The sequence below is a fragment of the Ursus arctos genome, chromosome X (genome assembly GCF_023065955.2).
Source record: "Ursus arctos isolate Adak ecotype North America chromosome X, UrsArc2.0, whole genome shotgun sequence".
Lineage (NCBI taxonomy): Eukaryota > Metazoa > Chordata > Mammalia > Carnivora > Ursidae > Ursus > Ursus arctos.
In genome coordinates, this window is record NC_079873.1 from 1,230,921 (window position 1) to 1,258,841 (window position 27,921).

The following is a 27,921-nucleotide window of genomic DNA, read 5'->3' on the forward strand; positions in this document are numbered from 1 at the left end:
TATCATGTCCCCTACAATTCCTATGTTGAAGCCCTACTCCCCAGTGCCTCAGAATGGGACTATATTTGGAGATGGGTCTTTAAAGAGGGAATTAAGGTAAAATAAGGTCACCAGGGTGGGCCCTGATCCAATAGGACTGGTGTCCTTATAAGAGGAGCAGACAAGGACACAGACACACACAGAGGGACGACCACGTGAGGACACAGGGACAAGACAGGGTCTACACACCAAGGAGAGAGATCTCACAAGAACCCAGCCCTGGCCCCGCGTGATCTCAGACTTCCTCCTCCACCCCACCTGGATCTCAGATGCCAGCTTCCAGGACCGGGAGGAATAAATGTCCGTCGTTGAAGGTAATTCGTTGTAGCATCTCAAGCAGAGTCCTACAGAAGTCAAGGACCACGGAACGGGAAGCACCGTGCACCCTGGCCAGGTGGAGGTGGGAGAAGGTGTCAGATGTGTGTCCAGGCAGAGGAAAGGTCACTTGCACCATGATTAGAAACTTCCATAGTGTGGAAGCCTTAAGCCCTCCCTTCCTTATTTGCAAAAAGGGGGTTCCACTAGGAGCCGCAGAGCATGTCCGTCCTCTGCTCCTTTGCCTTTCTACAGACCCCTCCTGAGAGGGACCCCACAGTTGACGGTAACATCAAGGATGAAGAACTCTACATTCATTGACTGCATGGTGTGCAGTTGGGCCAGGGTCTCTTGTCCCTCTCCCTCTTGTTTCTTTGGCCTCCAGGTGGCCAGCACCCTGGGAGGGACTGCAGTTTGGGTCAGGGAGGAAGATGGTCCTGGTGGGTCTCCAATTCAGAGAGAATTGGCAACAGAAGGGGGCCTGCCTTTGGCTCCAGGTCCCATCCAGGCCAGGCTCCCACGTAGATTATCGCCGTAGCCATCGATAGATCACTCAAGCATTAAAAAAACAAAAGCCAGTGGCACGTTGGGGACGAGGGGGGAATGGGGAGTGGTCGTTTAATGGGTCCTGAGTTTCAGTTTTGCAAGATGAAAATAATTTTGGAGACGGATGGTGGGGATGGCTGCACTACCCTGTAAAAGTACTTAATACCACTGAACTGTACACTTAAAAATGGTTAGGGTGGTAAATTTTGTGTTATATTATTTTACCACAATTTTAAAAAATAATAAAAAGAACAATTAAAAAAGAAGTCATCGAAAAGATTTGAAATCAGAATGGCCAGAGCAAGGCATTGAAGGTGTCTCCAGGGCTGCCTGGAGAAATGCCTACTTTCACCTTAGAGCTGGTATTGTTTCTCGAATCTACTGAGTATGTGTCCAGATGTCACAAAGCCAAGACAAACCATTGACGCTTATAGGACACCATGTAGAGCAAAGGTATATTATGCAAATTTACAACACTGGTTTCCATTGGGCTCCATATTGTAGCGTGACTTTCCAGGGATGCATTACACCCAGTTAACGATGAAGCCACTGGAGGACCGAGAAAATAACATGTCTGCCTTGTGTTTTCTGGCTGGAAAGGCAGGGATCATGCATACGGAATGTCTCGAAGGCTGTCTTCATTTTACAGAAATAAATAGCCTTTTCCAAAGAATCCCTGAGTGGAAGTGTTACACTGTGCATGGCATGCCTTTTTCTCTTTGACCTTCACTGAGAACGATGAGGTACGCGTGGTCATCTCCATTTCACGTGTGGCTGAGCTCCTAGTCAAACTCGGGAATGTTGTTCAACTGCTCGGCAGAGCTCCCTGGCTGGGCGACAGGGAGAATTAAATCGGACTTCGAGTCTAAACAATGAATGAAGGGTACATGGCCTCTGCTGCTTTCCTCAAAGTGTGTCGCCTGAGGGTTGCTTGGTGGCCTTAGGAAGTGAGCTTTTGATGCACCTGTTAAGGACAGAGGGAGCCCTGTGGGAGGGCAGGGTAGTGTTGGGCAGAGTCTGCCCTGTTGTCCCAGTCCCCACCTAATGAATGCGGGTGTTAGAGCTCAGACCGCACAAGCCCCAGGCAGCGGATCAAGCAGCCACACACCTAATGTGCTTCCGTGTGCACAGAATTTCGGGACACTTTCTGGGTTTTCAGCTGCTGCCTCAGATTAAAGGCAGCACTGCCAGGGGCATGGTTTTGGAATATAAAACAGGATAAAATAGTCTCACCCGAAGCTTTATAGCTCGTGTAGTACTGTAGCTGTTTCTCCTGGGATTTTTCCCCCCTTGGGTGTATCCTCCATGATGCTGAAGATCTGAGCTGGTCATGGGAAGCTTAAGAGTCTCCATCTGGTCCTCACGTGGTGGTGATTCTGATGGTGTCGATGACAGTGGTGGTGGTGGTGATGGCCATGCTGGTGTAGATGATGGTGGTGGTGGTGGTGATGGCCATGCTGGTGTAGATGATGGTGGTGGTGGTGGTGATGGCCATGCTGGTGTAGATGATGGTGGTGGTGGTGGTGATGGCCATGCTGGTGTTGATGATGGTAGTGGTGGTGGTGATGGCCATGCTGGTGTTGATGGTGGTGGTGGTGGTGATGGCCATGCTGGTGTAGATGATGGTGGTGGTGGTGGTGATGGCCATGCTGGTGTAGATGATGGTGGTGGTGGTGGTGATGGCCATGCTGGTGTAGATGATGGTGGTGGTGGTGGTGATGGCCATGCTGGTGTTGATGATGGTGGTGGTGGTGGTGATGGCCATGCTGGTGTTGATGGTGGTGGTGGTGGTGATGGCCATGCTGGTGTTGATGATGGTGGTGGTGGTGGTGATGGCCATGCTGGTGTAGATGACGGTGGTGGTGGTGGTGATGGCCATGCTGGTGTAGATGACGGTGGTGGTGGTGGTGATGGCCATGCTGGTGTTGATGACGGTAGTGGTGGTGGTGATGGCCATGCTGGTGTAGATGACGGTGGTGGTGGTGGTGATGGCCACGCTGGTGTAGATGATGGTGGTGGTGGTGGTGATGGCCATGCTGGTGTTGATGATGGTAGTGGTGGTGGTGATGGCCATGCTGGTGTAGATGATGGTGGTGGTGGTGGTGGTGATGGCCATGCTGGTGTTGATGATGGTGGTGGTGGTGGTGATGGCCATGCTGGTGTAGATGATGGTGGTGCTGCTGCTGATGCCATTGGCAACGGTGATGATGGTGGTGCTGCTGGTGATGCCATTTGCAGTGGTGACGATGGTGGTGCTGCTGCTGCTGCTTGTTGACATTAGTGATGATGGGGATGATGTTGACGGCTACCAATAGATTTGAATCCCTTCCTACATGTCTGATTCTCACAGACCAGACTTCTGCATCTGTTATTTCATATAACTTTATCTTTTCAATAACACCGAGCTTGGCCATCTATCTAATTCTGCAAATGGCACCCTACTCTAAGATGTGTGATCTTTCAACTCTGATCTGTTTTTTTTTTTCTAGAGTCTGATCACTTTCTCTATTTATTATTATTCCAATATAATATGCAATTATGATGCTTACTGGTCACTATCCCCTGCTAGTCATATGCAAAACGAGGGAGAGGATCTTTGGTTGTTTTGTTCCCAAGCAGCACATAACCAATGCTCAACAAACCCTTCATGACTTGAATCTCCAAGAAACTCCCATGAGGTGGTAAAATGATAGCTCCCATTGACCAGACAAAGCAATAAAACAATAAATAGTGGCCATTGTGAAAGGCAGCGGAAGAACTGGAATCCAAGCCCTCCACTATCCGTGTGCTCTTGACAGTATTTTCCTCTGAAGCTTGTTGAGTATGAATCAGTGGCTATGATCATTTGGGGATTAATGCATTTTTCACTCACACGTCAGGGTTACCGACATGCCAGAAGCTGCAAGACTACACAGCATTCTCTAGACTCTTAAAACAGGACTGAGTGCCAATGATGACTTAGGGCAGCCAGTGAGATGTGTTCCCACGGGACTGGGAGACAACGGAGACCACAGCAATGTCTCCACTGCCACCACAGAGATGTTGCACTCTCCAGGCCAAAAAAAAAAAAAAAAAAAAGCCAATAAGCGTTCGAAAAGATGTTCGACATTAGTCATCAGGGAAACGAAAATAAAACCCACAACGAGTCACCACTTCACACACACCGCAGCACGGGTCCGATTAAAAAGACATATAACCACATGTGTTGGTGAGGACACAAAGAGATGAGAATCTTCCTATGCTGCTGGTAAGAAGGTAAAACACAGCCACATTCGGGAAGAAAAAGCGCGGGAGTTTCTCAACAAGCTAAATATCGAGTTGCCACGTGACCGATACTTTTCAACAAAAACCTATACACTGATGTTTACAGATGTGGACAAAATAGTGTCCTCAGAAAGTCTCCAGCCCCATGAACAAATTTCCCTCTCTGAAGCCCACCTAGGGCTTAGCAATTCCACTCCGGGGCATATACCAAAAAGTACTGAAAACTGACAGTTCTCAACAAAAACCTGTACACAGATGTTTATGGCAGGATTAGGTGTTTATGGCAGGATTATTCACAATAACCAAATGGTAGAAATGGTCCAAATGTCCACCAATGCAAAGGAAACAAAGGGCAGATATCTGCTACAATGTGGATGAACGTTAAAAATATTATGTTGATCAGTGGGGTGCCTGGCCGGCTCTGTTGGTGGAGCACGTGACTCTTGATCTTGGGGTCGTGAGTTTAAGCCCCAAGTTGGGTATGCAGATTACTTAAAAATACAATGCTAAGTGAAATAAGTCAAGCAGAGAAAGACAATTATCATACGGTTTCACTCATCTATGGAGCATAAGAAGTAGGAAGATCGGTAGCAGAAGAAAGGGATAAAGAAAGGGGGGGTAATCAGAAGGGGGAATGAAACATGAGAGACTATGGACTCTGGGAAACAAACTGAGGGCTTCAGAGGGGAGGGGGGTGAGGGAATGGGATAGGCTAGTGATGGGTAGTAAGGAGGGCACGTATTGCATGGTGCACTGGGTGTTATACGCAACTAATGAATCATGGAACTTTACATCAAAACCAGGGATGTACTGTATGGTGACTAACATTATATAATAAAAAAACATTAAAAATATTATTAAAAAATATAATCTTTTAAAAAATATTATGTTCATTGGACATTACACTAATTGAAAAATACTATGCTAATTGCACATTATGCTAATTGAAAATATTATGGTAATTTGCATGCTAATGGTTAATCATGACAAAAATATATATCCCATAGTAAATTTCTTCCACCTTATTCTAGTAAAATGGACTCAGTCCTAATGTAGTGCTGACCTGTGCCTTTTTTCATTTCTCTGTAATGTGCAGCTACAAAGGTTCAGGATTTGGACAAAACAGAGTCCTCAGAAAGCCTCAAGCCCTATGAACAAATTTCCCCTCTGAAGCCCACATTTAAAGGACATTGAACTAAGTAAACGGGAAAACGTCTTACGCTGCTGTAAGGCTATGGATTTCATTTTTGAAGTGTAAACCCTATGAGCCATGCTTTATGTTGTGTTGCAAATAAAATGACAATTTTCCCCACAGAAGATGAAATGTATTTATCTAAGGAAACCAAGAATGGAGATAAACAATTTCAGTAAATTTTAGGGCTCTGTGAAGAGCCCTAAACTCCATTTCCGTTCGGAGATATCCAGTGATTTTGTCTCATCACGGCAGTGAAACCCTCTCCTTGGAAACAGTCTGACAGGCAGACAAGTCCTCAGAGGAGCCCAGAACTGTCTGCATATATAAAAGGTCTCTGCTGTTCTCCCCAGAAGCAGTTTTGTTCGATGTATTTGCAAAAGTTTCTAAAACTCTACCGGAAAAATTAGATGCTAGCTGTCTTTAGAGAGAATGGTGATATGATTTTCTTGAGAACAGGTACTATTGGGTAACAATGAAACCGTAAACACAAGCAAGAAGCAAGCCTTTATTGGAAGACAGGGATGGCTTCAGGAATTGTCCTTGTAATCACAACAGTGAGCAGAAAGACAGAGTTGTGTGTGTGTGTGTGTGTGTGTGTGTGTGTGTGTTTAAAGCAAACAAAATACCCAGTCACGCGAAACCCAAGCCCCCGGGGATATTAGATATGTCTGGTGTCTGGCTGGAGAACATTCTTCAGTCCCGACAGTGGAAAATAGGAAAGCGTTACCAGGGCATTGCTCTGTGCTGGGATCAAGGGCAGTTTAAGAAAACAGTGGATATGGAACCAAAGGAAAGGTGAAGGAAAGGTAGATTGGAGAAGCAGGGACCCGTGAAGTGGGGATGGTCCCAACCTGTGGAGGCACAGAGCTCTCATCGGAAAGTTGCAAGATCATGAAACACACACCATTTCTCAAATGTGTGAGAAGTCTGTTGAAATGAATAAAGAGATCACTACTTTAGACATTTTACTGAACAGAGTGGCTCTGGTCATTCCTAAGTAGCTTCGTGAACATACCATTTTTTTTTAAAGATTTTATTTATTTATTCGACAGAGATAGAGACAGCCAGCGAGAGAGGGAACACAGCAGGGGGAGTGGGAGAGGAAGAAGCAGGCTCATAGCGGAGGAGCCTGATGTGGGGCTCGATCCCACAACGCCGGGATCACGCCCTGAGCCGAAGGCAGACGCTTAACCGCTGTGCCACCCAGGCGCCCCGTGAACATACCATTTTTGAGTCTCCACACTGAAAATGTCGGAATTGATGAGTATACACCAAAGGGAATGGACCATTTTAGAAAACCACTGACCATCAGCTGTCGACATCAATGACCTTTCCTTCCTTCTCTGACACAATGAGCTAGGAGCCAAGGAGCAAAAAGCAAGATGCGTTTTCTGAAACATGGACCTGATCCCGTCATTCTCTTATTTGAAAACATGTCGGTTACTTATACTTCAGTGAAAAAATAATAGATAAAAATCATAAAATAGAGAAGAAAAAAATACGTTGGTTCCTCTCCATTATCTGTAGGATGATTTCAATTTCTTGGTCCACTGTCTAATCTGACACCCCTTCTACCTCTTCCAGTTGAACTCAGTGTGGTCCTCCAAATGAATCTTTCCTTCATTCAACCCTGTCACGACCTAGGCATAGGTATTTTCCACTTTCCTGAGGGGCAACTTCCTCACGTCCACCTGGCTGGTCAATGGTAGAGCTGGGGATTCAAGTCTGGGTCTCTAGTCTCCTAACCACACCAGAAGCCTCTCTTCTCCTGGAAATGCCCCACCACGAATTACTTAAAATACCGCCTTATCCAATATAACAGACACGCACACACCCTACCTAATGTGTATATTACCAATGGTGGCCATAAGATATTACCACAAACTGGGGACTTATAACAATACGAATTCTCTTTCCAGCTCTGCAGGCCAGAGTCTGAGATCCAGGCGGGGCAGGGCTGCTGAGATCCAGGTGGGGCAGGACCCCTGAGATCCAGGTGGGGCAGGACCCCTGAAATCCAGGCGGGGCAGGGCCGTGCTCCCTCCAGAGGCTCCAGGGGAGGGTCCTTCCTCCTCTTCCAGCTTCTGGGGCTCCAGGCATCCCTGGGCTCATGACCACATCCCTCCCATCTCTGCCTCTGTCTTCAGGTGGCATCTCTGTGTCTGTGGCTCTCCTTTTCTATCTCTTAGAAGGACATCTTAGGGCCCACCCTAGTGCAATGGACTTCATCTCAATCCTTAACTAATTATATCTGCAAAGATCCTATTTCAAAATAAGGTCACATTTACTGGTACCAGCAGTTAAGTTATAATATGGACTTATTTTGGGGGGTATACAATTTAAATCATATATCTATGACATATATATATATATATATATATATATTTATGTCACATGTATATATATATACACACACACAGTAACATTTTTTACATGTATGTATAGTGCATGACAGACTAGATACATATATCCATATATGCATATATATTCAAACACATTTTTTGCTGAATGCATTTTTGGGAACATTTTACATCTGTTAGTTTTGATAAGAATTAGCGGGGTATCTGGATCTTTACATGTGAACTATACATGTGTGGATGTGTGTGCCGGTCACAAATAGAATAAGAATTAGTTGCAGTGAACGTACATCAACGTTGTGTAGAAATTTAAGCAAATGCTTGCTAATTCGAGTTTTGCAATTTCATGTTCACATTTTGGAGGAAGTAAGACTTTTTCAAGTCTGAAGTCCCAAGGACTCTGCAATGCAGGGCAGTATTTTTTACGCCCAGGGCACACGTAGAAAGTGTGATGGTGAAAGTCATGTGTCAAACTGGCTAGGTTGTGGCACCCAGATCTTTTCTTAATTTTTATTTTTGGATCTAACCCTAGTCTAGATGTGGCTAGAAAGGTATTTTTTTTTTACATGAGATTAACATTTAAATCAGCGGACTTTCAGTAAAGCAGATAATCTTCTGTAATGTAGGTGGTCCTCTAGTTGGCAGTCTTGAGAGGAAAAGGCTAAGACCCTAAGGGAAGAAAGAATTCTGCCAGCAGATGGACTTACAGTCAGATTATAGCATCCTTTCTTCCCTGGGTCTCTAGCCTGCTGGTCTACCTTGCAGATCTTGGATTTTTCAATTTTCACAATCATGAACCAATTCTTTAAAATAAATGCCTCTGTGTCTCCTTGGTATCTATCTATCTATCTATCATCTATCTATCTATCTATCTATCTATCTATCTATCTATATCTATCATCTATCTATCAGTCTATCATCTATCTATGAATCTACTATCTATCCATCCATCCTTATGTCTATCTATTATGTATCTATCTGTCTATCTATCTATCTATCTATCTATCTATCATCTATCTATCTATCATCTATCTATCTATCTATCTATCTATCTATCTATCTATCTATATCTATCATCTATCTATCAGTCTATCATCTATCTATGAATCTACTATCTATCCATCCATCCTTATGTCTATCTATTATGTATCTATCTATCATCTATCTATCTATCTATCTATCTATCTATCTATCTATCTATCATCTATCTATCAATTATCTATCTATCTTTCCTATTGGTTCTGTTTCTCTAGAGACCCTGACAGATGCAGAAAGTAATAGTAAGACACATTGGGGTAGGTAGACAAGGCTACCTCCAGCCAGAGACCAGGAGCTCTGGGATAATGCCTCACCCCCAGCCCAGCCCACTGACCAAGGGCTCAGAGCACCCGAATCCCAATGTCACCAGAGCCCTTGGGAGCCATGGTGGAGGCTTTGTTGAGTGTATGGGTTGTAATTTCTATGGTTCACTACAGAACGACAGGAGATGGTGCCTGCATTAGTCAGTAAGTGAGGTCTGCTTCTTGTGCCCTGCCCTTCACTCCTACCTAAGAGAAGGCCTTCCCTGCCTCCCTTCCCTCCCCTGCTTGGGGAACAGAGTGGATAAGGGACAGCAAGGGGATGAGCTTTACAGGGAAGCAGAACTGGGAGCAGGGACTCAGCGAATAGATTAGTATAAGGGTGTCACAATCTGCTGGATATGCCCTGGGGCCAGACCTCCTTGTAGTGAAGATCAATGGAGCAAAGTCCATCTTCATTGACCTCAAATGAGCTCAAGGCCCTGGGGAACAACACTGGCCTGGCCCATTGCCCTGACATTGCTCACTCCCTGCCTCTCGTGGGCCTCCAAGCTTCCGGGGAAAATGCATTATCACTTTAAAACTTTAACCTTGGTAATAAATGGGAAAATACAAAGTCCCCATCTTGTGATCTTGAAATAGGAAAAAAACAAAAAAACAAGTCAGTAAAATCCAAAGGCAAATGCATTTTTCTCCGTGGTAGGACTTCCCTCTGAATAGAGACTGGAAGTTCTGGGTATCTTGGTAGGATGGGGCGCAGTAGTGGGGCTGCTGGGCTGGGAGCAGGGAGCCAGGCATGGTGCCAGTGAGGGGAAGCAGGCTTCCCCCACCCCACAGGAGTGGTGGGACCTCCCTTGAGGCAGATCCTCAGGGCCAGTGAAGCTCCTGGTTTGGGGATGCTCAGCTTGGAGTCTGCAGTGGTCAATGCTCCCAGTGGGTGAGACAGTAAGCACTTCTACCCTACAGGAAGAGGATGGGAATTTCTGTAACATAGCTCCCCACCCATCAAAGTGGGCGTCTGCCAACTATGGTGCCTGGGCTTTTATAAATAAAGTTTTATTGGCACAAGGTCAGGTACATGCATTTACATATTGTCCACGGCTATTTTCCTGAAAGGACAGCACTGGTAAGTTGCAACAAAGACTTTCTTGCCTGGAAAACCCAAAATATCTACTGTCTGTCTGGTCCTCTATGCAAAGAGGTTGCTAACTTCTGACCTTAGTATCTAAAATCCTTCCAAAGTTATCTTTTAAGGTAAACACAAAACCCTTAGGTTCATAATATCCCATCTATACTCTGTGTTTTTAAAGACTAATAAGGAAAAAAAGAAATATTTTAAATGTTAAATCATTGCACCCAAAAAAGTTGGCCATTTTTTTGGTGGTTGTTTTGGGGGGAGAAAAGCTGAAATCTCCACCTTCACAATATGCTCAGCCGTGACTTACCATGCATGTCATCGAATGGTGACAAAGCGATGACGCTGGGGTTCGGGACCTTTTGCAATCATGCCTGCGGGAAACGGGCTTGTGTGTTTTATGTGACATGTTGCAGCCGCGGATACCAGAGCAGGGTTGAAGCCAACACAGTGGATGGATGTAAGAGCCAAATAGAGAAAAGGCAAGCAAGACACTCAGCCCTGACAGCAGTCTTGATTCATCACCACCCACCTGGAGCGAACCTAGTGGCTTTCAACTCCCAGGCTGTCTACAAGCTGTATTTTAGAGAGCTGGAAAGAGGCTCGTTATGGGGTTCCTATGTTGTGTGCAACTGTGCCTTTACGCTGGCTTCCTGTGCCTTCCTGCAGCTCTGTTTTCTCAGTATCTACTCATACCCAGGCACACCCACTCACACACATGTGGCCCTAGATGCATACATGCAGTGCACACGTGCACACGGCACTCACACACTCGTGCACACACATTCATACATGCATGCATATATATGAATATGCATACATACAGCTCACACCTGCACACGTATTTACTCATCCTCTAGACTCATCTGGACATACATGCGTGCACACATGTGCATAGAAATGCATGCGCTTGTCACACATACATACATTTAATCCTGCACACACATCACACGTGTGCACTCATTCATACAGACACGCATGCACATGTCTGCACATAGATGCATACATGCAGCACACACCTCCAGATACATTTACTCATCACACGTGTTCATGCATGCTTGCACACATGTGCAGATAGATTCATGCGTGTATAGTCTGCACACATATATTTAATCTTGCACAGCCATTCACACCCTCGTGCACACATTCATGCATGCACGCACCCATGTGAACATCGATGCACAAAGCATTGCACACATGCATCCACACAGCCATGCACGCTTTCACACACGCATGCATACATACAAACCCTGAAACACCTCGCAACATTTACAATATAAAACAAAGTCAACGTGTTTATGTTTGGACGTCCCCTTCAAATGCAGTGAATCCACTATAAAATCTCTCTTCTTTTTCTAAACCAGTCCCTCTCTTCCAACTTCTGTTGTCAGGGGTTACCTCTGTCTTCCTAGGGTGCCATTTGAGGGAAAGAGCCTTCTTTCAAGCTCACAGGCAGCCTCGGGATATACTGACCCATGACCTGCTCTGCGGGAGGCAGTGACCTACGACGTGCTCTCTGGTTTTATAACTCTGCTGTCTCACTTCCCTGTCCTGTTCCACTAAGGAGAAAAGACTCAACCACAATGTGACAATGACAGTCACCATATTAAGCACCTGCTCCCATCATTTCTCATTACTCTGGGGCTTTTATGGTTCCTGCTTTACAGAATGACACACCAAGGCACAGCGTGGTTACACAGGTCTCCCGGGGCCGTGGGCACAGAAGCAGGCAGCGGCAATGCCATGATGAAGTCATGCCGTTTATATGACGTGCTGTTAACCATCTCTCTATCTTCATGGCTCCTGGGCCTCCTTCCAGCTCGGAAACCCAAGCCTTTGGACCCATCCTCATTTCTGGCTTCCCACTAGTCACCATGAGACACTCCTCTGCGTCAGAGCTCACTTTTGAGCCATTATCTGCATCTGCCTAGAGCTCTGCTGGGCCACCTGCTTGGGCTCCTTTGTGCAGCCCCCTCACCCTCCCGCCTGTGCTGGTCTTTATGGAGCACTCGGTGACGATCGGACGTCCTTGCTGGGAAGCCACTGGAAGCCATCCTTCAGGTGGATGCCATAATGAGAACCCCACTGAGCCCCAAACGTGGCTTGTCATGTCACCATCTGTCCCCGGAATCCAGATCCTCACCAGTCATTCCCCACTAGCTTGCATCAAGTGCCTCTGTGGGCAAGGCACGCCCAAGAGCCTGAAGGAGTTCACATGTGATCTTGGGTGACCCCATCACCACCCAATGTCCAGAGGCTCCAGCCAAGAGTTGTGGCCCTGGGGAGATCTGAAGGTGCACTCTGCTTGTTCACCAACGGATGTGCCTCTGTTCGGAACCTGCCTCCCAGCCTTCCTTGCTCTCATTAGCTCAGCTCCACCCACTGTCCCACCTTTTTTTCCTTTGTACTGAAAATACCCCCTTGTTGCCCTCAATTCCCACATGCTGGGGCTACTGGAGAGAGATCTTTCCAACCTGAGTCACGTCATTCTCCTGGACTTGATCTCCCAACACTCCAGTGACATGAGTCTCCTTTGCTTCAGGAATCACCAAACCAATAACTACCTCAGGGCCTTGTGCATCCTCATGGAGCACTCTGCCATCACAGATATATGTAGGACCCATGCCTTCCCATCAAGGAGCTCTTTGCTTAAATATCACCCCTTCTCTGACCCTCTATCAACTCTCTCCCCCTGCTTCTATGCCTTACCTGACTTCACATTTCTCTTGGTGCTCATCATTCTCTGTGTTTATGTTTATATCCATATGGAGATCCATTTCTGCATGTATTTATATCTATGTATGTATCTATCTATCCTTCCATTCATCCATCCCTCCATCATATCTATCATCTATCTATCCATCCATTGACACACCCACACTCCTATCCATCCACCCATCCATCCAGCCACCCACCCTTCTATCTTATCTATCTATGTATCTATCCATTCATTTTATCTATCTATCCACCCATCCATCATATCTATCTATCTATCTATCTATCTATCTATCTATCTATCTATCTATCATCTATCTATCTTCTATCTATCTATTGACACACCCGCACACCTGTCCATCCACCCATCCAGCCACCCACCCTTCTATCTTATCTATGTATCTATCAATGTATCTATCTATCTATCTATCTATCTATCTATCATCCATCCATCCAATCTTCCTTCCTTCCTTCTTTCCATCCATTCATCCATCCATCCACTCATCCATCCATCCATCCATCCATCCATCCATCATATCTATCTATCATCTATCTATCTATCTATCTATCTATCTATCTATCTATCTATCTATCATCTATCTATCATCCATCCAATCTTCCTTCCTTCCTTCTTTCCATCCATCCATCATATCTATCTATCTATCTATCTATCTATCTATCTATCTATCTATCTATCATCTATCTTTGATAGTGGTTAAAAACTGGGAAAGATTGTGTCCCCAAGGGACACTAGGCAATGCCTGGAGACACTGTTGGTTGTCACAATGGGACAGGGGAGTGGAACTGGCAGTTGTGGGGTGCAGAGCAGAGACGCTGCTCATCGCCCTACATTGCACAGGATGCCCCACATCAGAGTCATCCCCCCAGATATCAGTAGTCTCCAAGCAAAGAAGCGCTGGTCTACCAGATGAAGGCATCTTAAGAGACTGAATCTTTGCTGCCAAAACAGAGGGCTGGGGACAGCCCCTCAAAAGCATGCACTCAGGTGCAGGGTAGTCCCTGAATCAGACTGTGTGTCTGAAAAGCTGCAGTCAGAATCGCCACGACCTCATAGTTGCTCGGGCTTCAGGGAAGGTGTTGTTTCCAGGCACGCAGGGCCATATTATGGCATCTGATTCAGGGGCGATTCCTGCAGGACCCTGACCTTTTACAGAAATCCAGTATTTGAAAATTCATCTTGTAGACAGCGTCAGAATGTAAGATGTCTCTGCTCCCTGGCTTTGAGAGAGGAAGATCAGAGAGATGATTTGAGGCTCCCCCATCCCACCCAGGTTGTGCTTATATGAGAACCTCTATCCAGAATGTCAGGTGATGCACAGGGGGCGGTGGACAGGTGCTATCGATCCACAGGTGGACACCTGTACGGACAGCCGCCACATCTAAATTGTACCATTCTACTTCATCTTTAAGAGAAGGCATTTCTTTTTTCTTGTTCTTTCTTTTTCTTTTCCTGCTGGCTTATTGTCCCTATTGGCCAATGCACGGACCCAGAGTGACTTGCAGAATTTCCGAGGGACAGAGTCCGAATCTCTGCTTGGGAAGCTGGAAGCATGGAGCATCACTTACTAATATGGTCTGCAGCACAGCCGCAGCGCCCCAGTTCTGACTGCATGCTCGGCATCTGTGCCCTTGGCTGGGGGCTAAGCCCCAGTGGAGCTGGGCACTTGGATGTCAGAAATGGTGTCTCTGTGAAAATAGCTAAATTAATGCCCAAAGGACTGGCAGAAGTCACAGTGTGGTGGGTATCAGACAGATGGGAGTCAGACACGTAGAAACCCAGGAGGTTGGAGCACGCACTGTGTGGAGAAGACAGTACCCTATAGCAAAGGAGACAAAACGGAGGAGAAGGATGGGTACAGAGACCCATTCTCGGCGACATCCCGCTTTGCAAGCCCCCATGACACCAAAGACCCTCTTAGGTATCTGTGTTGTGACTGATTTCAACTCCTTTCCCATCAAGGAACAGCAAAACCTCACAAGGTTGGAAGGAATGCCCAGAATCAGGAAAGGTTTGCATTCTCTGCATGCACCTGAGTGATGAGCACGTATGAGTCCCTGGAAGATGAATCAGTCTCTTCTCACAGGTGTGGTCCTGCCATTCTGGAGGCCAGGAGTCTGAAAAATGGCTCTCATGGGGCTAAAATCAAGGCTCCGGCATGGCTGGGTCCTCCCGGGGGCCACAGGGGACAATCCTTTTTCCCACCTTTGTGCAGTTTCTAGAGCTGAGTTCTTCATATTCCTCCATTCCTGGTTCCTCCGTGCAAGACCAGCAGGCTATGTCATTAAACGTCTGCTTTTGACATCCTGTTGCCTTCTCTCTATCTGACCTTCCCACCTCCCTCTTCATGAGGACCATTATTCAGCTCACCATAAGCAGGAAAAAACATTTGCAGAGCAAGTGGTGTTGGTGGATTCTGGAGTAAAACAGGATCGTCCGTTAGGAAGCACCCCCCAGGACACACCCACTGTCTCCCTGTCCAGTCCTTGTATGGTTTATGGCATTAAGGTACGATTTTCAGCAACTTGAAGGCACGATTCTCCTACAAACATACCATGAGGCGTATCGATGATGTTTTTTTTAGATGAGGGTGCTTCACAAGCATTAAGACATCAATAGAGGTTCTATGGAGGCTGGAGGGGTTGGTAGATACACGGTCAGGATGCTGGAATGTGATGCCAAAAAGCAGGTACAAAGCAAGTGAATGTCCTACAGGGCAAAACCCCCATAACTTTAGGGTCATCTCTTCTCTCCAGCAGGATTTAACTGATAAACTACCCATCATCTGCAAGTTCCCACATTAGTCGGTAAGAGTTGAGCCCTAATCTATAACCATAGATTCATACAAGGTTACAATTGCTGACGGTCAGGTGCCCCCAGATGGTTTCATTCAACAAATGCTCATGCAGGACACGGAAAAGGGGCATGGTATTTTTCTCTTGCCCATTTCCACAGGCTGCATGATTCTTATTGCCTCTGAGCATCCCATGTGCCATCTGGTTGCAGGAAAGAAGTAACAGATGCTACAAGTAGGTCCATATGCTTTCTGCACTGAAATGGTACAAATGACCTTTCTGGGTGTTGGACTGCAGTGGATAAGCCCTTCTCTTGTAGACGCTGGGTTTTTGGATACAGGCTATGATACAACTCTTGTTCAGGCCTTAAAATCAGGTGCACACAAATACAAGTCGAGTCTTAGAAGGGAAAGTAACAGGTGGCTTGGAGAATGTACAGTTCAAAGGTGGAAGAGAGAGAGAGCAGGGTCCAACTGAGGCCATGCCCCATGTACTGGGAGAAGCCAGGTGGATGCTGCCAGACCCCATCCTCCCACTGCCTGGAAAGACCATGCCTCTGCCAGCTTGAGAGGACCATGGACCCCACCTATACGTCACCAGACTTGCATGGGTCTTCCCTGCTAGGCAGGTGTCTCCTTCATAGAGAAGTGTAAGGAAGAGAGGACCATGCCTTTGCCACATCCCAGAAGGGAGTGGGACATGGGGGCTTCCCATGAGATGGGAAAGGTTCCCCAAATATGGAGTGTCCAGACACTGGCTGACCTGACTGCCACACGTGTTCATCTAGACAGTACCAGGTACACTGCGCAGGATTTCATAATGCACACGTGATTTTATTCCCAAGTAGGGGGAAAAATCTGGTAATGGTATCCAGGTAATGTTTTATTGAGAACAGGGTTCTTTCTTTTCTTTGTATTAGGTGAGAGAGAGAAAAAATAGTTACTCCCAGTTTAATATATATATTTACATCCCATAAAAGCAACCAATGTAAAGCAAACAAGTTAGTTGGATTTAAGTACATTTATCACGTTGTGCAACCAGTACACGTATCCGGTTCCAGAACATTCTCATTCCCTCAAAGGGAGAGCCCATTCCCGTGAGCAGTCGCACCCCATCCCCCTGACAACCACGGATTCACTTTCTGTTTCTATGGATTCGCCTATTCTGGGTGTTTCTTCTATAAATGGAATCATATGCTATGTGCTATTTTGTGTGTGGCTTCTGTCACTTATCACAATGTTGGTTTAGAATCTATATTAAAAAAATCACTGAAAAATGCTCATGATAAGCCCCTAGATTACACGAAAAGGTGCACATGAGCAGTACCAGGAGGCACCACGACACAGGGGATGGAACAACTGAACTAGAAGTACTCATCACACCCAGTGCTGGTGAGGACGTGCAGCAGCTGGAAGGCTCACGCATTCGTTGCTGGTGGGAATGCAAATGGCAGCATGTCTCTGGAAACCAGTTTGTCGGTGTCTTTGAGTGAAGTGTATACTTCCTGGGGGATCCAGCAATCCCACTGCTAGGTATTTACCCAAGAGCAGTAACAACGTACGTTCAAGGAAAACCTGGATGTGAATGTTGAGAGCAGCATTCTGCCTAACTCGCCCCAGAGGGGAAACAGCCCAGAGTGGGGAACGGATGAAGCACGGTGGGGCATGCATACAATGGGACACCACTCAGCCACAAAAGGGGAGGGACCACTGTTGTATGCACAACCCTGTCGGGAGTCAAAAACACATCGAGGAGTAGAGAAAGACAATGTCAAAGGGCTAACTACTGCCTGGGGTCATTTATACCACGTTGTGGAAAAGGCAAACAGAAGGAGAGAAAACACAGCGGTGGTTGTCCGCAATTCTTGCTCGACAAAACGCCAGACTGTGAATTCAGGGGCAGGGGGAGAAGGGAATTGTCCGGGATGATGGAAAAGTTCTGAATCCTGCTGGGGGTAGTTACATGAATCTGAACATGTGTTAAGGCTCACAGGACTCTACTCCAAGACTTGGTGAATGTTGTACTGTGTGTAAATGTTTAGAAGATCTGCAGGTGTTCAAAAGTTTGAAAAGAGATTGACCATATGATCCCGCAATTCCATGACTGGGTATTTATCCAGAAGAAGTGAAAGCAGGGACTCACAGATATTTGCACACCTGTGTTCATAGCAGTATGATTCACAATGGCCAAGAAGTGGAAGCAATCCAAGTGTCCAGGGATGGATGGATGGATGGATGGATGGATGGATGGATGGATGTGTGGATGGAAGGATGGATGGATGGATGGATGGATGGATGGATGGATGTGTGGATGGAAGGATGGATGGATGGATGGATAGATGGATGGATGGTTGAGTGGATGGATGGATGGATGAATGATGGATAGATGGATGGATGGATAAACAGCATGTGGTCCATGCATAGAATGGGATACGACTCAGCCTTGAAGAAGAAGGACATTCTGACACCTGTTATGACGTGGATGGACCTTGAGGACATGGTGCTCAGTGACATAAACCAGATACAGAAGGACAAATCCTGTGTGATTCCACACATATGGGGTCCCTAGAGGAGTCCCATCCATAGAGACCAAGAGTAGATGGTGGGGCCAGGGCCTGGGGAGGGGGATGGGGAGTTAGTGTTTCATGGGGATAGAGCTTCAGTTTGGGGAGATGGAAAGTTCTGGAAACGGATGGTGGGGATGGTTGCACAACAGTGTGGATGTGCTTGATGCCTCTGAGCTGTGCACTAAAAAATGATTAAGACGGCAAATGCTGTGTGTATTTTACAACAATTTAAAATTAAAAACAATTTTTTTTTTTGTTTGAAAACCCCTAGGTGAAAAAATGTCTTGCTCTAGACAGAGCACGCAAACGCACCCAGTGGGTTAGAACTGTGAGTGCTAGTTGCATTCATTTTTATGCCTTCCCTTTAAATTGGTTATTTGCTGTGGAATACATAATGGGACTGTATGATGTACTCGTCCACAGATGTGCACTGGGGCACGGGTGAAATGATCTGCCTGCTGGGTGTGGCATCGGCCCTGAAAGCCCGCAGGAGGGACAAACAGCCAGTGTCCCTCGCCAAGCTGGGCCCAGAGCTCAGAACTGAGCTGAAAGCAGTCCCGGGAAAATGGGAAGGGAGGAAGGCCAGTGTGGAATTACCAGTTGGTGCTACAGACACTCTTGCCTTGATCTGCTTACATTACTAATCACGGTTCTTGGGTAGGTATCAGTGCTGCACAGATGTGGACGCTGCGTTAGAGAGGGGTACCTGGTCTGAGCGTACACGCTCTCAGGTGGGGCTGGGATGCACTCCCACCGGCCTCTCCCCAGCATCCCAGACCCTCAGCGCTCTGAGAGTGTCACCCCAGGACATCTCTTCTCTGAAAAATAAGCAGAAGTGCTCATGGGATTCTGTGGATCTCAGGGGCTGTTTTAAAAATTTATTTCTTCATTTTTGGCCTGGAACGAAGTCATAACTCACTTGGAATGTTAATGGGGTCTTCAGCTCTGCAACTGTAAAATCTAGTGCACACAGCTTGAAACGTCTGGAACTGCGTTGTATTTGGGGTGGCTCTGTGGTTAAGCAAAGGGAGCAATTCGCCCCCCAGGGGACACCTGCAGACTGTCACAATGAGGGGGCTGTCACTGGCCAGGGTGGAGACCAGGGACACTGCTCCACACTTGACAGTACCCAGGACGCCCCACATCAGAGAGTTATTCAGCCCCAGACGTTAATAGTACTAAGGTGGAGACACCTGTCTCAGCATAACAGATTCTGAATGTCTATCTGTCCATCTGTCTGTCTATCCATTATCTATCTATCTATCTATCTATCTATCTATCTATCTATCTATCTACCTATCTATCATCTATCTATCCATCATCTATCATCCATCATCTATGTATTATCTATCTATCTATCTATCTATCTATCTATCTATCTATCTATCTATCATCTATCCATCCATCATCTATCTATCCATCCATCCTTCAATCTATGTATTCATCCATTCACCCATATATCCTTCTATCATCTATGTATCTATCCATCATATACCTATCCATCCACCATCTATCCATCCATTATCTATCTATCCATCCATCCATCATTTATCTATCCACCCATCATCTATCATCCATCGTATCTATCTATCTATCTATCTATCTATCTATCTATCATCTATCATCATCATCTATCCATCCATTGATCAAATCTATGTATCTATCTATCCATCCATCCATCCATTCATCCATCCATCAGGTATGGCAGTGGTTTGCAACCAGAGACAAGTTTTTACTCCCTGGGTGACACTTGCTGATGTCTGGGGACATTTTTGATTGTCACAATTGCGGGGGGCGGGTGCTTCTGGCATCTGGTGCGTGGAGACCAACACCCTACAGTGCCCAGCATGCCCCACCCCAGAGAATAAACCAACCCAAAATACCAATCTTGTCCAGGTGGAGAATACCTGCTATACCTGGGCACACCCAATAATAACCTCCCACACAAATTATGCCTATATATGTGTGCCTGCGTCTAATTCACATATTACACAAATTTGTCTCATGGATACATCACAGCTTCACATATATATGCATTTGCATGTGAATATATGAATCAAATTTGTGAAAAACCCAAGGTCCGCCCATATGGCTGTGTTTCCTGGGTCTGTCCGGACCTCAGGCTGATGATTTATAAACTGCTGATCCCACCCAATTTCTGCTCGGGCACATCCATATCCCACCAGTTATTTGTGCTGGCTGGCGAAGCTTTTGGTCGTTTACGTCGGGAAATTATTTTGTGTATGTAACTTCACCATGAGCTGTTTTTCCTAACAGCCAAGGCACATCCTGAAAGCAAATCCTGCACTTTCTCTCTCTTTTTTTTTTTTTTTAAAGATTTTATTTATTTATTTGACAGAGATAGAGACAGCCAGCGAGAGAGGGAACAGAAGCAGGGGGAGTGGGAGAGGAAGAAGCAGGCTCCCAGCGGAGCATGGAGCTGGATGTGGGGCTCGATCCCATAACGCCGGGATCACGCCCTAAGCCGAAGGCAGACTCTTAACCCCTGTGCCACCCAGGCGCCCCAAATCCTGCACTTTCTGACAGCATCTTGAGTTGCGGTCATCATCTGGGACAGTTACGTAACTCCCTGCAGCCAGGGAAGGGCCGCATTTGGGTGGCGCCTCTCCTGTCCTTGATCCCTAGGGAACTGACCGACGTATTTCTCTCTGCGTTGGTGCTCATAAAAGCTTCCATGGAAAGAATTTCAAAGACGTGGAGAAAACGATGAAACCAAACTGGATCCGTTCGCTCCCACGTTGAATGAAGGCTGCTGGAACTCTTCGGTTCACGGGCTCCCCTTTTCTGTCAGAGGTAAGGAGCCAGCGTCTTCCAAGGAAGCAGGAGTTTTGCGAGAAGGCAGCATTAAAGCTGCTAGCCTTTGCCAGTGATGCCCGAGGGAAGGTCAAAGAGAAAGAAGCAAAGCTGCCTGCAGCCATTTATATTCAGACCAGGGAGGAGAGGCCAACCCAGGGGCTGAAGAGGGAGGGTCTGCTTTCAGCTCTCGGCGGTTCTGAGACTAGACTGCCCAGATATTACACTTTCTAAATCCACAAGGATGGAAAACATCAGAATAAGGAAGATATGTCTTTGAAGAGAGGAGGAGTGCTTTTCTCTCTGGGACCCTTGATTCTACATGCAAAGGAATGACTGGACATGTTGCAGGATTTTATATTTGAGAAGCGAGATGTGCCATCGCCGAGAGTGTCTTGAGAGCCGTGTTCAAAGCACCTGTTGTCCCAACGTCACGCGTGGAAAGAGCACATGTAACGGTCTGGTGGACGGAGGCTAAGGGAAGGGGGGTGCTGCAGAACACCTTTGCCCTCTGCTTTTATCCACATTAATGCGGGGATGGGATCACCTCATTTGCAGGTGTCACAGAGGGTAAATGAGGTGATGCTGGAATCTCCTGCAGTGACATGTTGGCTTCCTAGCTGCTAGCGGCGCCTCCCCTCTCATGAGCCAACCTTGTCTGAAATCCCTAATACCCCACACACATTATTTTTGACCAGACGGAGCCAAAAAACACATTACCTCGAGGCTTGTCGGATCTCTACGACAAGACGGACAACCAAACACCCACTGGGGGGCTGCTCCCTGCATCCATGTCAAGCTCTTTGTTTAAGCAGACGGGAGTTGGGCACAATCCTTATTCTGGGAGTTGGGCGTACTCCCTATTCTGGGAAAATCAGGACGATCGCGGCAGCTCCTGAGAATTGGTAATCATGCTATGCCAATCACCTCACCCATCTAGACGTCTCCAAAAGCATGGGCTTCTCACCCCATTGGAAATCACGGCTCAGAAGAGCTGCCCCGAAAGGGGTGATTCCTGAAGCATTCTCTGCATTTGGAGAAATGAAAAGTGGAGAGTCAGCAACACTCACGCTGGGGCATCGGGCAGTTTGGTGCAATTCAGAGCGATTCGTGTGGGCACCCAGTGTGGGCCCAAGAAGAAAAGCATAGTCTTGCTTTGAGGTGCTTTGCGCGCTCTTCATAGCAAATATTTTGATCTGAGATACAATTAACCATCTAAAATGTACACTCGGACGCATTTAGCACACTCACTGTGTTGTGCAACCACTGCCTCTATCTGGTTCCAGAACTTTCTCATCCCACAAAAAGGAGACCCTGTCCCCATTAGCAGTCAAGCTCCATCCCTCGCCCGAGCCCTCAGGAACCACTAACATCTCTAGGTCTATGGATTTCACTATTCTGGATATTTCATAGAAATGGCACCATACACCACGGGATCTTTTGTATCTGGCTTCTTTTAGTCATGGTGTTTTTGAGGCTGGTTCATGGTGTGTGTATGGGTGCGGCATTCCTTTTTCATGGTCAAATAATATTCTGTTGTAGGGATATATGCTAATGCATTTTTTAAAGTAGCCTTTGTGCCCAACCTAGGGCTCGAACTCACAACCCGGAGATCAAGAGTTGCATGGTTCTACGGACAGAGCCAGCTAGGCACTCTGCAAATGTATTTTTAATGTGCTCCCACTATCTAAAAATGAGATCATAGATACTTACACCTATGGACAAATGTAATAGTAGTCACATCATGTCCACATAATACAATTTACAATAAAGTGATAGGCATTTAAACATGTCAATGTTTGGAGATGATGAAGCAGTAAGATGCTTGCCTCGGCATGTTGGATCCCCAAGAAGGTGCCAGCGGCAAACAGAGGCTGCCCCAGGCCTGCTGCATTAGTAACTCAAATGCCACGAGCTGCCATCTGCATTTCTGCAAATGGTGAACAATGCAACCAAGGACAATCTTGTAGTTAATGCAGTGGCTGCTTGCCTGGAAAATTCAATGATTGCATTTATATGTCAACAGAATTAAGTTCTAGGCTCAGGTTCATGACACATGGGATATTCACCTGCATGGACATCTGGGCATGACATTGAGAAGTCATGGGGGTGGGGGGACACTGTACACTAAGTAGCCCTGTCCGGTGTATTGCAACACGTCTACCATGTTGGCCTGCCCCAGCTAAATGTGAATGGCAGCTTTTTGTTTTGTTTTGATTTGTTTTCGGTGTGCCCTTCTCTACCTTTCCATGAACCACGTGGAGAACAACCAGCGTTGAAGACCACTGGGCCATTAGGAAGGCAAGCCAATTCATCAGGTGCACGCGACTTGGACCCAACTCACAATGGCAGCATTACTCACATAGGCAAGATCTTCTGCAGCCTTCACTCCATTCTATTACCACCTCTTATGAGTGTGAGGACCATAAAAAGGACCCACTGAGGAGCACCCAGGTGGCTCAGTCCATTTGACTGACTCTTGATTTCAGCTCACGTCATGATCTCGGGGCCGTGAGATCGAGCGCAGTGTCACGCTCTACGCTCAGCGTGGAGTTTGCATGTCCCTCTCCTTCTGCTCCTCCCCCACACTCACTCTCTCTCTCTCTCTCAAATAAATAAGTAAATAAATAAAATCTTTAAAAAAAGACCCATTCAACATAATAGGACACTCTTTGCCCAAGTCATGGCCAATAGACATCTCAGAGTGTAAATTAAGTCAAAACATCGTGCCTTACACATTGAATATATACATTTTTGCTAAGTTATACCTCAATGAAGTTAGAAAAATAAAATGAATATTCTCGCCCTAAAAAAATGGTCCTTTTAGTTACCATGCTATGATTTTCTCTGAGATATTTTGAATGAAATCTCATTGAACCACACCTGACACCATGGTAGACCAGCTGTACCGCAGGGTCTTCGAAGGACAACATAAGTAGGTCTCGGATGAAACAGAGCAAGCAAAATTTTTAATGCATTGCTGGATCCATGACAGTAAAATTATTATTTTTAATTCTACCTATCTGGGACTTCTTCTTTTTTTTTTTTTAAAGTAGGCTCCATGCCCAGCATGGAGCCCAACACAGGGCTTGAACTCATGACCCTGAGATCCAGACCTGAGCTGAGATCAAGAGTCAGATGCTCCACTGACTGAGCCATCCAGGTGCCTCTCTATCTGGGAATTTTTAAGACACCATTTTGAGTAAACCACAGGCTCAAGAGGAAAACATGAAGACAAGGACAGCCGTGTATACCTATGAGATGTAGACCAAGCCAGAGGGAGAAATGAGTGACACAGGAGGCTTCAACTGGACATACGGAAATCAAGAACAAATGGCATCCATCAAATCAGAAAGTCATTAGTTGCGCATAACACCCGGTGCACTAATGAATCATCGAACTTTACATCAGAAACCAGGGATGTACTGTATGGTGACTAACATAATATAATAAAAAAACATTAAAAAAAATCAGAGAGTCAGATGATACATCCCAGAATGAAAGGAAGAAATTAGGCAACTGATATAACCACAAATGGTACATTAGCAATAAAGGCACACATTGGTAAATCTCTATTCCTGAACCAGAGAACGTCCTTCCTTGAAAGGAACCTCAGAGCCGGAGAACTCCCAAGCTCATTACTAGGCACAGACGTTTGGCACACAGCCCCCTTCAGCGCACATGCTGGAAAGCAGGAGGGACTTAAGTCTGGGTTTATGTTTGTGCTTTTATGGCATTTGATAAAAAGCTATGGATCAAGGCCCATTGACTAGGATACTGGTATCCAGATGACAGAAAATACAACTCCAACTACAGCTGACCCTTGAACAACACAGTGTGAACTTCAAGGGTCCACTTGGACGCAGATTTTTTCCATAAATATAGCACAATCCTGTAAATGTATTTTCTCTTCCTATGACTTCCTTAATCACATTTTATTTTCTATAGCTTATGTTTATTGTAAGAACACAGTATATAATACATAGAACATACGAAATATTAATTGACTATGTTATTGGTCAGGCTTCTGGTCAACAGAGGCTCCTAGGAATTAAGTTTTTTGGGGAGTCAAAAGTTACATGTGGATTTTTGAGTGCATAGACGCTGGTCACCCCTAGCCTTGTGCTGTTCAAGGGTCAAATGTAATTTCTCCACTTAAATGACAAATTAAATCCAGAGCTTGCATGCAAAACCATAGGTGTCACATATTTATTCCTGAACATTCCTCAAGCAGAATGCATACATAGGTCGTGTCTCAGCAAACCTGGGTGCAGACGAGGTTGTGCTAGCATCATCATTCAGTAGATGAGGCATCAGAAAGAAAGAGACCCAAAGGCTTAATGATGGTGCCCAGTGCAAGACTTCACATTTCCCAAAGCTCACATCCAATGGGAAATGGGCATGGCATGCCCTCCCTGACCCATAGACCAAACCAAGAAGCGTCCCCAATCCTGCCTCCCAACCCGCCCACCTTGGAGGGAGCCCAGTGCGCCTTGTATGGTTGTATTTCCAAAAAGCCAAGACAAGAGGTGCCCATGCCACCTGTTCACGATACAGAAGACTTCAACATCCAGTTGGCATCCAGACGGAGCTTGTGTCCTACATGGACCAGCCTTTGCTGAGCTCACTCTTCCTTGTTAAAAGTCTCTGCTATGCTCTACAGTGAAATCCCCAGATTCCAGGGATCAGGACCTAATATCCATGGAGGCCATTATCAGCACACCACAGACCTCCAGCTCCTTTGGGACAAGACCTAGTTCTCACTCAACTTGAGTAAGCTTGTGTTTCCTCAGAGCCGGCCTTGGTAGAAATGAATGAATGAATGAATAGATGAATGAATGAAGTGGTCCCTCCCATTGCTGAACCCAAACAAAACTCACTGTTGCTACACTGAAGGAACAAAAGAACAGCTTTACTGAGAAGAGAAACACATGTGCCCATGGATGGAAAGTCATCACTCTGGTGTGGGTACAGAGACCCTCGCAGCTCCCCTAACATGACTGACAGGCTCAAACCCAGAATCCCCAGTGCCACCAAGCCACAAATTCAGCTTTACTCACCCAGAGATCCACACGATTTCTCCAGCTGCTGGGAAGTGTCTCTGAGCACCGAGGAATTTTACGATCACATGTTGAGGGTGCCTGCTAACTTCTCCAGAACGATGGGTTGTTGTTTCTGTCTCTCTCTCTCTCAACCAGGGAGGAACAGCAACATAAGGGCTGTCATGTAACAAGGAGGAACAATCTGAGGCCAGGGTCCTACAAGGTTCAAATTGCTCTTGGAACGCATCTTCGCAGCTTGGGGATTGTGGCATCTGTCAAATCCTGGCGTGCTTGTTTTCTCAGTGATGGAGGATGTCGGCTTGGCCCGGAGCCATCCTACCATGCCATCCTGAGCCTTTACTTGGAAAGTCCCTTTGTGATAACGATAACAGTCACTGGCATATGTTTACGACGGCCTCAAGCTGTAGTACGGTCTTTGGCTCCAAGGGTGGCGTCTTCCAGAATTCAAGATTCTGCTTTTTGGGGCAGAGTCCTGGCTGTTCAGAAAATCAGATGAGGCACATCTTGACCATGATTCTAGTTCTAAAGGACATCAGTCTGGGCTCTAGGGCTTTCGTAGACCATCTGAGCAGTGTGACGAGGTGCCAGCACTCAGGGCTGGAAGTTGCAATCTGATTATGTCTGGCTCAGGTTGGGTATTGAACTCGGTTGAAAATTCCCATTAAATCATGCTCCATTCCAGAAGGAGAGCAGATTCTTAAATTGCTTCATGGTGCCATTGCATCCATCCTGGAACAACCACGAGGCAATCTATAAAGCACCTGTCCCTGAGTCTAGTGTGAACCCCACACTCAAAGAGCTGCTGGCTGTGATTCCAAAGCACGCATGTACCCAGAGATGACATCAGGTTTGGGTCCTCGGTGAGATTCTGTCAGTTGAGGGACTGGATCGTCAGGTGACCAGCGGTCACTGTTCTGAAAATTCAGAGTGCAGTCCAGCATCACACACACAATGTCCTTTCCATTGCATTTTCAAGTGGCTTGTCTGTCCATGTTGGAATTTGAGAATATCCTCAGAGAGAGGACTGAGCTTTCCTTGCCCGACTGGTGGCTGAGTAAGGGTGAACCCTGAAGTCAAAGATGGTGCCCGGTAAACTGTGGGAGATGTTCAGAACCATAAGGAACTGTAGGAGTTTCCTGTAACAAATTCCCATCAATCTGTTGGTGGCTTAAAAACCACAGCAATTCATCCTCCCCCAACTCTGAAGACCAGAAGTATGACATCCAGGTGGGGCAGGGCTGAGATCCAGGTGGGACACGGCTGCTGAGATCCAGGTGGGGCAGGGCTGTGCTCCCTCCAGAGGTTCCAGGGGAAAGTCCTTCCTGCCTCTTCCCACTTCTGGGGGCTCTAGGTGTCCCTGTGTTTGTGGTCGCGTCCCTCCTGCCTCTGTCTCCATGGTCACATGACCTCTTCCTATTTTATAATCAAATCTCCCTCTACCTGTTCTGATATGGAAACTTGTGATTACACTGAGTGTATCTAGATAAGCCAGGATGATCTCCTCATCCTAAGATCTTGATTCCATCGCAAAGATAATCTCTCCATGTAGAATCATATGCATAGGTTCTGGGGGGTGAGCATGTGAAGGTATCTTTTGGAGGGGGTCATAATTCAACTCCTAGAGACACCAACTGGGTACAACCCCAAAGACCTTCCACCTCTGTCCGACTGCCAGTGCAGGGACCACCCTTCATGTTCCTGGCAGACGAGCTGCCTGTGCCTACAGATATGGGAGGAACGAGAAGAAAACGTCCAGCTCAGGTGGGCTCTGATGAACTGTGAACAACACCCATGACTGGG

General features: G+C 46.3%; 1 protein-coding gene across 4 annotated transcripts in view; it reads right to left on the bottom strand.

Moving 5' to 3' along the window:
* The window catches only part of LOC113240784 (dehydrogenase/reductase SDR family member on chromosome X), a 207,313-nt gene that overhangs the window by 37,319 nt on the left and 142,073 nt on the right, over positions 1-27,921 (bottom strand). Inside the window, exon 8 of one of the 4 annotated variants that reach the window (XM_048213190.2) lies at positions 11,500-27,215. The exons of 1 other annotated variant lie outside the window; for it this stretch is intronic. The gene's annotated coding sequence lies outside the window, so the exon portion shown is untranslated. Of the gene's footprint in view, positions 1-11,499; positions 27,842-27,921 lie in introns of those variants that run through there. 2 more of the 4 variants (XM_044391881.3, XM_044391882.3) reach the window with 2 other exon arrangements.